This window comes from Saccostrea echinata, unplaced genomic scaffold, assembly GCF_033153115.1.
Source record: "Saccostrea echinata isolate AGI-Se365-2 ecotype Australia unplaced genomic scaffold, CSIRO_AGI_Sech_v1 ptg000001l, whole genome shotgun sequence".
In the NCBI taxonomy this organism is placed as follows: Eukaryota; Metazoa; Mollusca; class Bivalvia; order Ostreida; family Ostreidae; genus Saccostrea; species Saccostrea echinata.
Genome location: NW_026889750.1, coordinates 14101851 through 14118605, shown reverse-complemented (window position 1 = coordinate 14118605; position 16755 = coordinate 14101851). Strand labels below are relative to the sequence as shown.

At 32.1% G+C, this 16755-nt stretch overlaps 1 protein-coding gene across 1 annotated transcript in view; it reads left to right on the top strand.

Annotated features, from left to right (window-relative positions):
* Window positions 1–16755, top strand: part of LOC133185623 (transcription factor CP2-like) — a 486219-nt gene that overhangs the window by 303993 nt on the left and 165471 nt on the right. The window lies entirely within an intron of this gene.

The following is a 16755-nucleotide window of genomic DNA, read 5'->3' as shown; positions in this document are numbered from 1 at the left end:
TTCTTTTTATTAAGTCTTCCGTTCACAACGGAAGACTTATAGTGATTGTATTGTTTCTTTTTATTATTATTAAGTCTTCCGTTCACAACGGAAGACTTATAGTGTTTGTATTGTTTCTTTTTATTAAGTCTTCCGTTCACAACGGAAGACTTATAGTGATTGTATTGTTTCTTTTTATTATTATTATTATTATTATTATTATTCCTCCCAAATTTTGTGAGCGCGATTACTCAGAGATGGTTGGATAGATTTTCACAATTTTTCACATGATAGTAGGCTGATATATGAAGTTTATATAAAATTCCGTTTTTTGAAAAATTCACTTCCGGTCCGAAGTTACGGCCGAATTTCCAATTTTTAAATGGACTTTTGTCCGGAATTTTTCTCGGAAACGGTTTGAGGTAAAGATGTGAAATTTACAGGAGTATTAGATCATGACATTCTCTTTGTTTCGAAGTTGTTTTCGTATGTGTCCGGTACTTCCTGTCCAAACCGGAAGTGAACTTGTGTTTGGTCAATTTTCAACTTTTTTGTTTTTTAATATTTTTTCAAGATATTATTATGTATAACAGAGGTTATTCTACAAATACTAAATATATAATTTGTTTTGAAATCAGATTCCACATTTTGCAGATTTTCGGTACCCTCATTTTCCCTATATACCTAGTGTGTAAACAATGGGCAAAGAAAGATAACTCTGACTTGTAAGTGAGAATAGAACTTTCGAGATAAAGGCGGAAATAGTATCGATGACGTCAGAGACATATACACTCTCCATATCAAAATATTTAGACGTTCCATATTCACTCTTCTAAATGTAAGAGTACGTTGGTTACCGCTTCCAGTGCGTGTATAGTTTAAAGTTGCCAGTGTAGTGTAAGTCTGTATTGACAGTTAATTGATTTACACATGAATATATCTAAAAAAAAAATTTAATATATATGCTAGGTAGCTAATTCAATTAAATATATTATAAGCACTGAATATACATTTATAGTGATGGACAGGCATGCAATTTTATCTATCTCGTATAGTAAGTTCAGAATACGATAGTTATAAGCCTTCTATAATGCAGACGATTTATTATTCTCTATGATTTGAATGCGAAATTATCCCGATTTCCGAGTTTTATTTTCGATATTAAAAAATATTACATACACTCAAACAGGAATTGAGCGATAGAAAATTGTAATACAGTACTGTTTTAAAGCCTTTATAAATAAATTGATATCTGCCACTTAAAAGAAAGAAAATCAATCTATAGATTAGATTTGGTTATTACATGTACGAGGGGTTATCAAAAAGTTCGTGGACTGATGCGATAAAATTAATACTATGTAGTGTGTGTTTACAAAATTTATAAGGAACATTAAACAACAAAAGTTTAAGAAGTATTGAAAATTTTAGCTTGATACGTTGATAATTAGTGAAATTATTTTAAAATAAAGAAGATATTATATGATCACCCGGCGCTGTCGTGTTTTAGTTTCATGACGTCTGACAACGTCATTATTTCTCAATATGCACTCCCTCTGTCTCAGTACCCTTATCTTGATGAGATTCCCTGGAGTTAAGTAAAGCTGAAATCTGTTTGGTTTATATGACATGACAATGTCATGAACAGCTGATTTCAATGCATATAGAATTGTAAATGAATCTATACATAGGGAAAGATTCTCGGTTGATTATGCCAGCATGTTTTGCTTGATGGAGTTCAATATCTACCACACATGATCAACGTTACTCTTTGACGTGATTGACTTTTCACACCTTGACTACAAATCGACATTAACTGTGCATCTCTCATCTTACTGAATCTCTTTTGGTATTTAAAAACAAGTACTCTGGATGGATTTTATTTCTCTATAGACAGTTTAAACATTCCCTAGGCTCATACAAGTTTTTTCAGGGCAAAAACTTTACAGAATGTTGGAAAAAGAAACCCCTCCCTCTTTTTGAAGTCATTTTAAGCCCTTAATTATTTGGGCACTCCTTTTAAAATATACCATAAAATTTCATAGAACTTACAGAATGAGATTAAAATTGCACATTTTATGGAACAATTGTGTCCCGTCACATGTCTGAATTAATGGGATTTTTGGATGTCAAGTACTCATATCAAAAGAGTTTTTCTCAGTTACACTCAGGTTGAAAAAACGTCCTGTTCGAGGTTGCGCCGCCTGGACATACCATTGCTTACAAAACCAATACTAATTTATTAAAAATTAAAACTTATGATTTGTGGTTTATTCTATAGATAGAAAAGATGATGCTTACCAATTATTTTAAAATTCATTGATGTACTTCTAGCGGTTTTAATTTTATGGCGCTAGTCCACGAATTTTTTGATAACCCCTCGTATATTTGATAAAAAGTTAAATTATTTATGACATATGATTTATACTCTATATACCCAAGGAATTATAAAAGACGATTCTTGGATTCTTGTGAAACACTCAAAGAGTTTAAAAAAAATATGTGAAAACGCGATTCTGTGTGAAATAATGGCACGCTATATGTTTCTTTTGAAAAAAAAAAACATGAAAAAAAAATTGCACAGGTCTGTTGATATGTGGGATAAGTAAACCTGAATGAACACAATTTTATGCAATGATATATAATTATGTACATGCAACTGACATCCATACTTTTCCTTATAATTCATAAAACATAAAACTATCTAATTCCTTTGAAGCCCCCCCCCCCCCCCCCCCCCCCCGGTCTTGATTAATATTTGGAGACATTCGTGCAGCTAGGCATTTGAATTATATATTCGTTTTAGATTTAAATCTGGAACATGTGAATATAATTACCATTTACATGTATACAGAATTTCATATTCTATAATGGTAGATTTATCATTATGAAATGTTCAGTTTACGACTGAGAGAGAGAGAGAGAAGGGGGGAGAGATTCCCTCTTAATCCCGATCCTCCTATCCATTTACATAGACCAAAAATTTGTTCTATATCCGTCACACCCATTCTTTATTAGATGTTTTCTGATTTCATAGTCAGTCATGGTCACATCCTGTATATTTTTCAGCTCAAAAAGTATCACATAAAGTGCACGTGTGTTGTCCTGTCAATCAAAATCACTTGACGCTGTATGCACTGCAATTAAGTAGCCTGAGTTCGAAATGATCTTGAAGTATGATCTTTAAGTAAATCTGACGCAACAAACTTGTGAAAAAATAGAATAAAATAAAAAATAAAATATCTCGGTATTATGAACTTCGATTGTGGGACGTGGAGACCGGTCCTTTGGATGAGATCGTATAAATCGAGGTCCCTTGTCGCAGAAGGTGCTGGCATAAAAAAGATTCCCCACTGCTCAATTGCGATAAGTGCCAGAGTATAGGACAAAAAATTTGCAGTCTCCACCGGCGAGTGGTGGCGTCTCCATGTGAGTGAAAAATTCTGGAGAGGGACGTTAAACAACATACGTATATTCAATCAATCAATCAATCGATTGCTGAAGAATTACTGTAATTGAATAATCTGTCTTATAGGTATGCTGTCAAATCTTGATATTATAACTTTACAAAACTCAGTGACTTTACGTTTAATGTGATACTAACTTAATTCATTATATTTTTTTATAACACCATCACAATTATGCCAGAACATACACACAGTGAAGTTTATGATAGTATGGTGTTCATTCGTCTGTTTGTTTGTCTTAGAAATGATTGCAAACAATTTTTTTTTAAATTGCTAATGATATACCTATATCTTTTATAGGTGCTAAATGTTTTATACAAGATTGATAATGAAAATCAAAGTACCTTAAGTACTGAAAGGACTTTTTTCCAGTTATTTTTTTCTTTCACAGTAAATATGATATGTATGTTTTTTACACAGAAAAAATGCAAATTCTTACAGATTTAGAAGAACGGAAGACTTTTTTGTTGCCATGGCAACAAGAGTCTAGTTATTATTAAGGTCTTCCGTCTTCACGGAAGACCTTATAGTGATTCTACTGTTTCTTATTATTAAGGTCTTCTGTCTCCAACGGAAGACCTTATTGTTTTCGTTCGGTTTCTTTTTCCCTATTATTATTAAGGTCTTCCGTCTCCAACGGAAGACCTTATTGTTTTCGTTCGGTTTCTTTTTCCCTATTATTATTATTAAGTCTTCCGTTCACAACGGAAGACTTATAGTGATTGTATTGTTTCTTTTTATTATTATTATTATTATTATTATTATTCCTCCCAAATTTTGTGAGCGCGATTACTCAGAGACGGTTGGATAGATTTTCACAATTTTTCACATGATAGTAGGCTGATATATGAAGTTTATATAAAATTCCGTTTTTTGAAAAATTCACTTCCGGTCCGAAGTTACGGCCGAATTTCCACTTTTTAAATGCACTTTTGTCCGGAATTTTTCTCGGAAACGGTTTGAGGTAAAGATGTGAAATTTACAGGAGTATTAGATCATGACATTCTCTTTGTTTCGAAGTTGTTTTCGTGTGTTTCCGGTACTTCCTGTCCGAACCGGAAGTGAACTTGTGTTTGGTCAATTTTCAACTTTTTTGTTTTTTAATATTTTTTCAAGATATTATTATGTATAACAGAGGTTATTCTACAAATACTAAATATATAATTTGTTTTGAAATCAGATTCCACATTTTGCAGATTTTCGGTACCCTCATTTTCGCTATTTACCTAGTGTGTAAACAATGGGCAAAGAAAGATAACTCTGACTTGTAAGTGAGAATAGAACTTTCGAGATAAAGGCGGAAATAGTATCGATGACGTAAGAGACATATACACTCTCCATATCAAAATATTTAGACGTTCCATATTCACTCTTCTAAATATAAGAGTACGTTGGTTACCACTTCCAATGCATGTATAGTTTAAAGTTGCCAGTGTAGTGTAAGTCTGTATTGACAGTTAATTTATTTACACATGAATATATCTAAAAAAAAAAAAAAATTAATATATATGCTAGGTACCTAATTCAAGTAAATATATTATAAGCACTGAGTATACATTTATAGTGATGGACAGGAATGCAGTTTTATCTATCTCGTATAGTAAGTTTAGAATACGATAGTTATAAGCCTTCTATAATGCAGACGATTTATTATTCTCTATGATTTGAATGCGAAATTATCCCGATTTCCGAGTTTTATTTTCGATATTAAAAAAAATATTACATACACTCAAAAAGGAATTGAGCGATAGAAAATTGTAATACAGTACTGTTTTAAAGCCTTTATAAATAAATTGATATCTGCCACTTAAAAGAAAGAAAATCAATCTATAGATTAGATTTTGTTATTACATGTAAATTTGATAAAAAGTTAAATTATTTATGACACATGATCTATATTCTATATACCCAAGGAATTATAAAAGATGTGAAAAGACGATTCTTGGGCATGGATTCTTGTGAAATACTCAAAGAGTTAAAAAAAAATATGTGAAAACGCGATTCTGTGTGAAATAATGCTACGCTATATGTTTCTTTTGAAAAAAAAAAACATGAAAAAAAATTGCACAGGTCTGTTGATATGTGGGATAAGTATACCTGAATGAACACAATTTTATGCAATGATATATAATTATGTACATGCAACTGACGTCCGCACTTTTCCTTATAATTCATAAAACATAAAACTATCTAATTCCTTTGAAGACTCCCCCCCCCCCCACCCCACCCCCGTCTTGATTAATATTTGGAGACGTTCGTGCAGCTAGGCATTTGAATTATATATTCGTTTTAGATTTAAATCTGTAACATGTGAATATAATTACCATTTACATGTATACAGAATTTCATATTCTATAATGGTAGATTTGTCATTATGAAATGTTCAATTTACGTCTGAGAGAGAGAGGGGGGAGAAAGAGAGACCCTCTTAATCCCGATCCTCCTATCCATTTACATAGAGCAAAAATTAGTTCTATATCGGTCACACCCATTCTTAATTAAATGTTTTCTGATTTCATAGTCAGTCATGGTCACATCCTGTATATTTTTCAGCTTAAAAAGTATCACACGAAGTGCACCTGTGTTGACCTGTCAATCAAAATCACTTGATGCTGTATGCACTGCAATTACGTAGCCTGAGTTCGAAATGATCTTGAAGTATGATCTTAAGTAAATCTGATGCAACAAACTTGTGAAAAAATAGAATAAAATAAAAAATAAAATATCTCGGTATTATGAACTTCGATTGTGGGACGTGGAGACCGGTCCTTTGGATGAGATCGTATAAATCGAGGTCCCTTGTCGCAGAAGGTGCTGGCATAAAAAAGATTCCCCTCTGCTCAATTGCGATAAGTGCCAAAGTATGGGACAAAAATTTGCAGTCTCCACCGGCGAGTGGTGGCGTCTCCATGTGAGTGAAAAATTCTGGAGAGGGACGTTAAACAACATACGTATAATCAATCAATCGATTGCTGAAGAATTACTGTAATTGAATAATCTGTCTTATAGGTATGCTGTCAAATCTTGATATTATAACTTTACAAAACTCAGATACTTTAGGTTAATGTGATACTAACTTAATTCATTATATTTTTTTATAACACCATACACAATTATGCCAAAACATACACACAGTGAAGTTTATGATAGTACGGTGTTCGTCTGTTTGTTTGTCTTAGAAATGATTGCAAACAATTTTTTTTTAATTGCTAATGATATGTTACGTATATCTCTTATAGGTGCCAAATGCATTATACAAGATTGATAATGAAAATCAAAGTACCTTAAGTACTGAAAGGACTTTTTTTCCAGTTATTTTTTTTCTTTCACAGTAAATATGATATGTATGTTTTTTACACAGAAAAAAGCAAATTCTTACAGATTTAGAAGAACGGAAGACTTTTTTGTTGCCATGGCAACAAGAGTCTAGTTATTATTATTATTATTCCTCCCAAATTTTGTGAGCGCGATTACTCAGAGATGGTGGGATAGATTTTCACAATTTTTCACATGACAGTAGGCTGATATATGAAGTTTGTATTAAATTCCGTTTTTTGAAAAATTCACTTCCGGTGCGAAGTTATGACCGATTTTCCAATTTTTAAATGGACTTTTGTCCGGTGTTTTTCTCAGAAACGGTTTGAGGTAAAGATGTGAAATTTACAGGAATATTAGATCATGACATTCTCTTTGTTTCGAAGTTGTTTTCGTGTGTTTCCGGTACTTCCTGTCCGAACCGGAAGTGAACTTGTGTTTGGTCAATTTTCAATTTTTTTGTTTTTTAATATTTTTTCAAGATATTATTATGTATAACAGAGGTTATTCTACAAATACTAAATATATAATTTGTTTTGAAATCAGATTCCACATTCTGTATATTTTCGGTACCGTCATTTTCCCTATTTACCTAGTGTGTATACAGTGGGCAAAGAAAGATAACTCTGACTTGTAAGTGAGAATAGAACTTTCGAGATAAAGGCGGAAATAGTATCGATGACGTCAGAGACATATACACTCTCCATATCAAAATATTTAGACGTTCCATATTCAATCTTCTAAATGTAAGAGTACGTTGGTTACCGCTTCCAGTGCATGTAAAGTTTGAAGTTGCCAGTATAGTGTAAGTCTGTATTGACAGTTAATTGATTTACAAATGAATATATCTAAAAAAAAATTAATGTATATGCTAGCTATAGGTAGCTAATTCAATTAAATATATTATAAGCACTGAATATACATTTATAGTGATGGACAGGCATGCAATTTTATCTATCTCGTATAGTAAGTTCAGAATACGATAGTTATAAGCCTTCTATAATGCAGACGATTTATTATTCTCTGTGATTTGAATGCGAAATTATCCCGATTTCCGAGTTTTACTTCCGATATTAAAAAATATTACATACACTCAAAAAAGGAATTAAGCGATAGAAAATTGTAATACAGTACTGTTTTAAAGCCTTTATAAATAAATTGATATCTGCCACTGAAAAGAAAGAAAATCAATCTATAGATTAGATTTGGTTATTACATGTATATTTGATAAAAAGTTGAATTATTTATGACACATGATCTATACTCTGTATACCCAAGAAGTTATAAAAGATGTGAAAAGGCGATTCTTGGTTTCTTGTGAAATACTCAAAGAGTTAAAAAAAAAATATGTGAAAACGCGATTCTGTGTGAAATAATTCTTCGCTATATGTTTCTTTTGAAAAAAAAAATGATAAAAAATTGCACAGGTCTGATGATATGTGGGATGAGTATACCTGAATGAACACAATTTTATGCAATGATATATAATTATGTACATGAAACTGACGTCCGTACTTTTCCTTATAATTCATAAAACATAAAACTATCTAATTCCTTTGACCCCCCCCCCCCCCCCCCCCCCGGTCTTGATTAATATTTGGAGATGTTCGTGCAGCTAGGCATTTGAATTATATATTCGTTTTAGATTTAAATCTGGAACATGTGGTTATAATTACATTTACATGTATACAGAATTTCATATTCTATAATGGTAGCTTTGTCATTATGATACTGAAATGTTCAATTTACATGTCTGAGAGAGAGAGAGAGGAAGAGAGAGAGAGAGAGAGAGATTCCCTCTTAATCCCGATCCTCCTATCCATTTACATAGACAAAAAATTAGTTCTATATCAGTGACACCCATTCTCTATTAAATGTTTTCTGATTTCATAGTCAGTCATGGTCACATCCTGTATATTTTTCTGCTTAAAAAGTATTACACGAAGTGCACGTGTGTTGACCTGTCAATCAAAATAACCTGACGCTGTATGCACTGCAAAAAAGTAGCCTGAGTTCGAAATGATCTTGAAGTATGATCTTTAAGCACATCTGATGCAACAAACTTGTGAAAAAATACAATAAAATAAAAGATCTCGGTATTATGAACTTCGATTGTGAGACGTGGAGACCGGTCCTTGGGATGAGATCGTATAGATCGAGGTCCCGTGTCGCAGAAGGTGCTGGCACAAAAAAGATTATTCACTGCTCAATGGTGATAATTGCCAAAGTATAAAAAAAAATTTGCAGTCTCCTCCGGCGAGTGGTGGCGTCTCCATGTGAGTGAAAAATTCTCGAGAGGGACGTAAACAACATATAATAAATCAATCAATTAATCGATTGCTGAATAATTACTGTTATTGAATAATCTTTCTTTCTAATAGGTATGCTGTCAAATCTTGATAGCTTTACAAAACTCAGTAACTTTACGTTTATTGTGATACTAACTTAATTCATTATATTTTTTTATAACACCATCACAATTATGCCAGAACATATACACAGTGAAGTTTATGATAGTACGGTGTTCGTTCGTCTGTTTGTTTGTCTTAGAAATGATTGCAAACAATTTTTTTAAATTGCTAATCATCCTTGCTCTATGATATACGTATATCTCTCATAGGTGCCAAATGCATTAGACAAGATTGATCATGAAAATCAAAGTACCATAAGTACTGAAAGGACTTTTTTCCAGTTATTTTTTCTTTCACAGTTAATATGATATGTATGTTTTTGACACAGAAAAAAGCAAATTCTTACAGATTTAGAAGAACGGAAGACTTTTTTGTTGCCATGGCAACAAGAGTCTAGTTATTATTATTATTATTATTATTCCTCCCAAATTTTGTGAGCGCGATTACTCAGAGATGGTTGGATAGATTTTCACAATTTTTCACATGATAGTAGGCTGATATATGAAGTTTATATAAAATTCCGTTTTTTGAAAAATTCACTTCCGGTCCGAAGTTACGGCCGAATTTCCAATTTTTAAATGGATTTTTGTCCGGAATTTTTCTCGGAAACGGTTTGAGGTAAAGATGTGAAATTTACAGGGGTATTAGATCATGACATTCTCTTTGTTTCGAAGTTGTTTTCGTGTGTTTCCGGTACTTCCTGTCCGAACCGGAAGTGAACTTGTGTTTGGTCAATTTTCAACTTTTTTGTTTTTTAATATTTTTTCAAGATATTATTATGTATAACAGAGGTTATTCTACAAATACTAAATATATAATTTGTTTTGAAATCAGATTCCACATTTTGCAGATTTTCGGTACCCTCATTTTCCCTATTTACCTAGTGTGTAGACAATGGGCAAAGAAAGATAACTCTGACTTGTAAGTGAGAATAGAACTTTCGAGATAAAGGCGGAAATAGTATCGATGATGTCAGAGACATATACACTCTCCATATCAAAATATTTAGACGTTTTATATTCACTCTTCAAAATTTAAGAGGACGTTGGTTACCGCTTCCAGTGCATGTAAAGTTTGAAGTTGCCAGTGTAGTGTAAGTCTGTATTGACAGTTAGTTAATTTACACATGAATATATCTAAAAAAAATTAATATATATATGTTAGGTAGCTAATTCAAGTAAATATATTATAAGCACTGAATATACATTTATAGTGATGGACAGGCATGCAGTTTTATCTATTTCGTATATTAAGTTCAGAATACGATAGTTATAAGCCTTCTATAATGCAGACGATTTATTATTCTCTATGATCTGAATGCGAAATTATCCCAATTTCCGAGTTTTACTTTCGATATTAAAAAATATTACATACACTCAAAAAAGGAATTAAGCGATAGAAAATTGTAATACAGTACTGTTTTAAAGCCTTTATAAATAAATTGATATCTGTTACTGAAAAGAAAGAAAATCAATCTATAGATTAGATTTGGTTATTACATATATATTTGATAAAAGGTTAAATTATTTATGACACATGATCTATACTCTATATACCCAAGGAATTATAAAAGATGTGAAAAGGCGACTCTTGGATTTTTGTGAAATACTCAAAGAGTTAAAGAGTGTGTGAAATAATGGTACGCTATATGTTTCTTTTGAAAAAAAAAACATGATAAAAAAATTGTACAAGTCTGTTGTTATGTGGGATAAGTATATCTGAATGAACACAATTTTAAGCAATGATATATAATCATGTACATGCAACTGACGTCCGTACTTTTCCTTGTAATTCATAAAATTATCTAATTCCTTTGAAGCCCCACCCCACCCCCCACCCCCACCCGTCTTGAATTTGAATTATATATTCGTTTTAGATTTAAATCTGGAACATGTGAATAACATTACCATTTACATGTATACAGAATTTCATATTTTATAATTATGAAATGTTCAATTTACATGTCTGAGAGAGAGAGAGAGAGAGGAGAGATTCCCTCTTAATCCCGATCCGAACCAAAAATTAGTTTTTTATCGGTCACACCCATTCTTTATTAGATGTTTTCTGATTTCATAGTCAGTAATGGTCACATCCTGTATATTTTTCAGCTTAAAAAGTATCACACGAAGTGCACGTGTGTTGACCTGTCAATCAAAATCACTTGACGCTGTATGCACTGCAATTAAGTAGCCTGAGTTCGAAATGATCTTGAAGTATGATCTTTAAGTAAATCTGCTGCAACAAACTTGTGAAAAAAATAGAATAAAATAAAAAATAAAATATCTCGGTATTATGAACTTCGACTGTGGGACGTGGAGACAGGTCCTTTGGATGAGATCGTATAAATCGAGGTCCCTTGTCGCAGAAGATGCTGGCATAAAAAAGATTCCCCACTGCTCAATTGCGATAAATGCCAAAGTATAGGACAAAAATTTACAGTCTCCACCGGCGAGTGGTGGCGTCTCCATGTGAGTGAAAAATTCTGGAGAGGGACGTTAAACAAGATACGTATAATCAATCAATCAATCAATCGATTGCTGAAGAATTACTGTAATTGAATAATCTGTCTTATAGGTATGTTGTCAGATCTTGATATTATAACTTACAAAACTCTGTGACTTTACGTTTAATGTGATACTAACTTAATTCATTATATTTTTTTTATAACACCATCACAATTATGCCAAAACATACACACAGTGAAGTTTATGATAGTACGGTGTTCGTTCGTCTGTTTGTTTGTCTTAGAAATGATTGCAAACATTTTTTTTTTTAAATTGCTAATGATATACGTATATCTCTCATAGGTGCCAAATGTATTATACAAGATTGATAATGAAAATCAAAGTACCTTAAGTACTGAAAGGACTTTTTTCCAGTTATTTTTTTCTTTCACAGTAAATATGATATGTATGGTTTTTACACAGAAAAAAGCAAATTCTTACAGATTTAGAAGAACGGAAGACTTTTTTGTTGCCATGGCAACAAGAGTCTAGTTATTATTATTATTATTCCTCCCAAATTTTGTGAGCGCGATTACTCAGAGATGTTTCGATAGATTTTCACAATTTTTTACAGGATAATAGGTTAATATGTGAAGTTTATATAAAATTCCGTTTTTTGAAAAATTCACTTCCGGTCCGAAGTAATGACCAAATTTCAAATTTTAAAATGTACTTTTGTCCGGTGTTTTTCTCAAAAGCAGTTTGAGGTAAAGATGTGAAACTTACAGGAATAATAGATCATGACATTCTCTTTGTTTCTACGTGATTTTCGTTTGTGTCTGGAACTTCCTGTCTGAACCGGAAGTGAATTTGTGTTTCAGTCATTTTTCGACTTTTTTGTTTTTAAATATATTTTGAAGATATCTTTAGGCATAATAGAGATAGGTCCATAAGTGCCAAATATATGATTTGTTTTGAAATCGGATAACACGTTTTGTAGATTTCAGCTACTTTCGTTTTGGTTTAAAAAATCAAAGTACTGAAAGTACTGAAAGGGCATTTCTTACTTTAACTTACATGAAGGTTATGTTTACATGTTTCTCTGCTTACAAAAATCAATACATACAGTATCATATATAAGAATGAAGACTACATTTAATTGCAGTAAATATCAAAGTACCTGAAGTACTGAGAGGACTGTTTTAGATACCCAATTTTTTCAAACTACAGTGTAGTATAAATAGGCATGTTTTTCTATACATAAAAATCAATGCATACAATAAGTTATCTATGGAAGCTATTTTCATTAGCCAATAAAAATCAAAGTACCGTAAGGACTGAAAAGATATTGAGTATTGTTTTTTTTACTTTGACTTACATATAGATGCTTCTCTAAATGCAAAATTCAATTCCACACTACATGTTTTATAATTTATTATGTTTATATATAAGGATGGTGGATAGTTTCATTTTAGTAGTGAAAATCAAAGTACTGTAAGAACTGACAGGTTGTTTTCTAGATCCCCCACCCACCCACCCACCCCCCCCCCCCCTCCAATTTAACTTTTAAATTTAAAAATAGTTTAAATACGCTTCTACTAATGAATAAAAACATGCATACAATTTCATATAAAAGGACAACAAATACATTCATTTTTGCAGTAAAAATCAATGAACTGCAAGTACCGAAAGGACAAATTTTAGATTCCTTACAACTTAATTATTACATACTGTACACGTTTTTCTACATAAAAAAACAATGCAAACGGTATCATATAGGAACGGAAGACCTTTTTGTTGCCATGGCAACAAGAGTCTAGTTATTATTATTATTCCTCCCAAATTTTGTGAGCGCAATTACTCAGAGATGTTTTGATAGATTTTAATAATTTTTCACTGGATAATAGGTTGATATGTGAAGTTTATATTAAATTCCCCTTTTTGAAAAATTCACTTTCGGTCGGAAGTTATGACCGGATTTCAAATTTTTAAATGCACTTTTGTCCGATGTTTTTCTCAGAAGCGGTTTGAGATAAAGATGTGAAATTTACAGGAATATTATATCATGACATTCTCTTTGTTTCTACGTGATTTTTGTTTGTTTCCAGCACTTCCTGTCTAAACCGGAAGTGAACTTGTGTTTCGGTCAATTTTTGACTTTTTTGTTTTTTAATATTTTTTCAAGATATTGTTAGGCATAACAGAGATTAGTCTACAAACACCAAATATATAATTTGTTTTAAAATTGGATTGCGCATTTTCTAGATTTTAGGTACCGTCATTTTCCCCATTTATGTTGTGTGTATACAATGGGCAAAGAAGGATAACTCTGACCTGTAAGTGAGAATAGAACTTTCGAGATAAAGGCAGAAATAGTATTGATGACATCGGAGACGTCTCCATATTAAGACATTCCATAATCACTCTCTTCTACATGTAAGAATACGTTGGTTGCCTCATTCAGTGTATGTATAATGTAAAGTTGCCAGTGCAATGTAAGTCTGTATTGACAGTTATTGAAGAATGCTTTTGTATTTACATATGTATATACATGTATTTTAAAAAAAAAAACATGATATATTCCAGCTAGCACATTCAAGTAAATATATTATAAACAGTTGAATTTATAGTGATGGTGTGCATCTAGCATACTGGATTACATCTTTTGACATTTGACCTTGAAATTCAGATCAAGGTCAAAAGTCAAGGCCATTGGAAATCTACATAAATTGTTGGTATTAGCTATTTACCCAAATGACCTTGACCTTCGAACTTGAAATTCGACCTTGACCTTTGACCTTGACCCAAGGTAAAAAAGAAATATGAAGTACATGTATCTAGATTCAACTTTAAGTGTTTATTTCGGTGAGCAGGATAGAAGGTAAAGAGTTTTTTTAATGACCTTCACCTTTTCCATAAAGGTCACAAACAATCAATCTTAAGTTCTTGGAGGTAGATACAAGATACAAATCCCACTTTAAATTAGAGTAAATTTAGAGTAAAATACCCCCCCCCTCCTTTCTTCCAAAGAAAAAAAATCAAACTAATAGCAACGTAGAGAATTACTGTAAAACTCAAACATCACCTTGGATTGACATAAAATTTAAGCTAACTGCAGAAAAGATCCCAAAGAAAGTTTCCTGAAATTTTACGGTGAGTCTCTAAAGTATATAGAAATTATGAATTTTTAAGGCGAAAATTACAAATTCTGTCGTGTTTGATATTTCAGTGCAGATAAACAAAGACATGATAAAACCCTTTTATAGCCTATTTCTTCAGATGTCGTTAACAGCATTCAATTTTACTGATATGAAGTAATATTTTAATACCAAGCATTCTTCTTTTATTTTACATTTGAAATTTATTTGATTTTTGTTTTTTTTAGAATTACGCAATCCCCAGAAATGGTGATTTTCGGTATATTAAAAAGCAATACACGTTTCTTCCCCGTGTTTCCCATCTAGAAATACATACTAAACTAAATATCTTCATCCATTTAAAACATAAAACAACTCAAATAAGATATCTTCAAACAACTCTTATTATGCACCTGTCATGCATGTACATTCCTAAACGTTTTCTCCTATGCTCAATCTTTACACGCTTCTTACTACGCACTTTAAATGCACAATTTCCCATTAATATCAATTTTATAATTTCTTTCTGACCCTTGCCTTTCCACCTAGGCCCTAAAACCATCCCATTCCAACCCATATACATACGCAAGAATTTGTCCGATATTTTTAAACTGGCACTACTTGTGTGGTCAATGAAATAGTGGGTACCATTAGTCGACTCTAACCCAGTACATCTTGTCTGGGGAATAAAACCAACTCCGAGCCCGATCTTAAAATCCTAGTAGAGAAATACGAATTTTGCTGTTTTATTTATTTCCTTGCTTTTCTCTCCTTGTTTTCCAGCCCAAATCTGTGAAAAAGACTTCTGTTTATTATGTTCCCCAAACGAAGTTTGGGAACATATCGTTTTTACTGTGTTTTTAGCTCTACTGGTCAGAGACCAGAAGAGCTTATGCGATAGTAATGTGTCCGTCGTCCGTCCGTCCGTCTATCTGTCTGTCTGTCTGTCTGTCCGTCCGTCTGTAAACAATTTTTCAAAATGCTACTCCTACTACAGTTTTGGTCTGATTTCAGTATAACTTGGCACACAAGTAGACTTCACAATTCTGTGTATCGGTTTTTGATTTCAATGAACGGTGTTGCCATGGTTACTAAAAATAGAAATTTCTGTGAAAAACATTCAAAATGCTACTCCTCCTACAGTTTTGGTCTGATTTCAATATAACTTGGCACACAAGTAGACTACACTAAGATGCATAATTCTGTTTATCGGTTTTTGATTTCAATGAACGGTGTTGCCATGGTTACTAAAAATAGAAATTTCTGTGAAATACTTTCAAAATGCTACTCCTCTTACAGTTTTGGTCTGATTTCAGTATAACTTGGCAAACAAGTAGACTACACTAAGATACATAATTCTTTATATTGATTTTCTGATCGATGAACATTGTTGCCATGGTTACTAAAAATGGAAATTTCCTTGAAATACCTTCAAAATGCTACCCCTACAGTTTTGGTCTGATTATAGTATTACTTAGCTCACAAGTAAACTACACTAAGATACATTATTCTCTGTACCAATTTCGGATTTCGATGAACAGTGTTGCCATGGTAACTAAAAATAGAAATTTCCTTGAAATACCTTCAAAATGCTACTCCTCCTACAGTTTTGGTCTAATTTTAGTATAACTTAGCACACAATTAGACTACACTAAGATACATAATTCTCTGTACCAGTTTTGGGTTTCAATGAACGGTGTTGCCATGGTTACTAAAAGTAGAAATTTTCTTGAAATACTTTCAAAACGCTACTCCTCCTACCCTTTTTGTCTGATTTCTGTATAATGTGGCATACAAGTAAACTACAGAGATACATAATTGGTGTTATTGTTTTTTGATTTTGTTGAATGATGTTGCCATGGTTACTTAAATCAAAATTTCTGTAAAATTGTTTTAAAAGGCTACTCCTCCTACAGTTTTAGTCTGATATAATAATAAATCTTGCCACAAAAGAGACTAAACCAAGGATCATTATTCTGTTTATTGCTGCTGCAAAGTTTCAAGT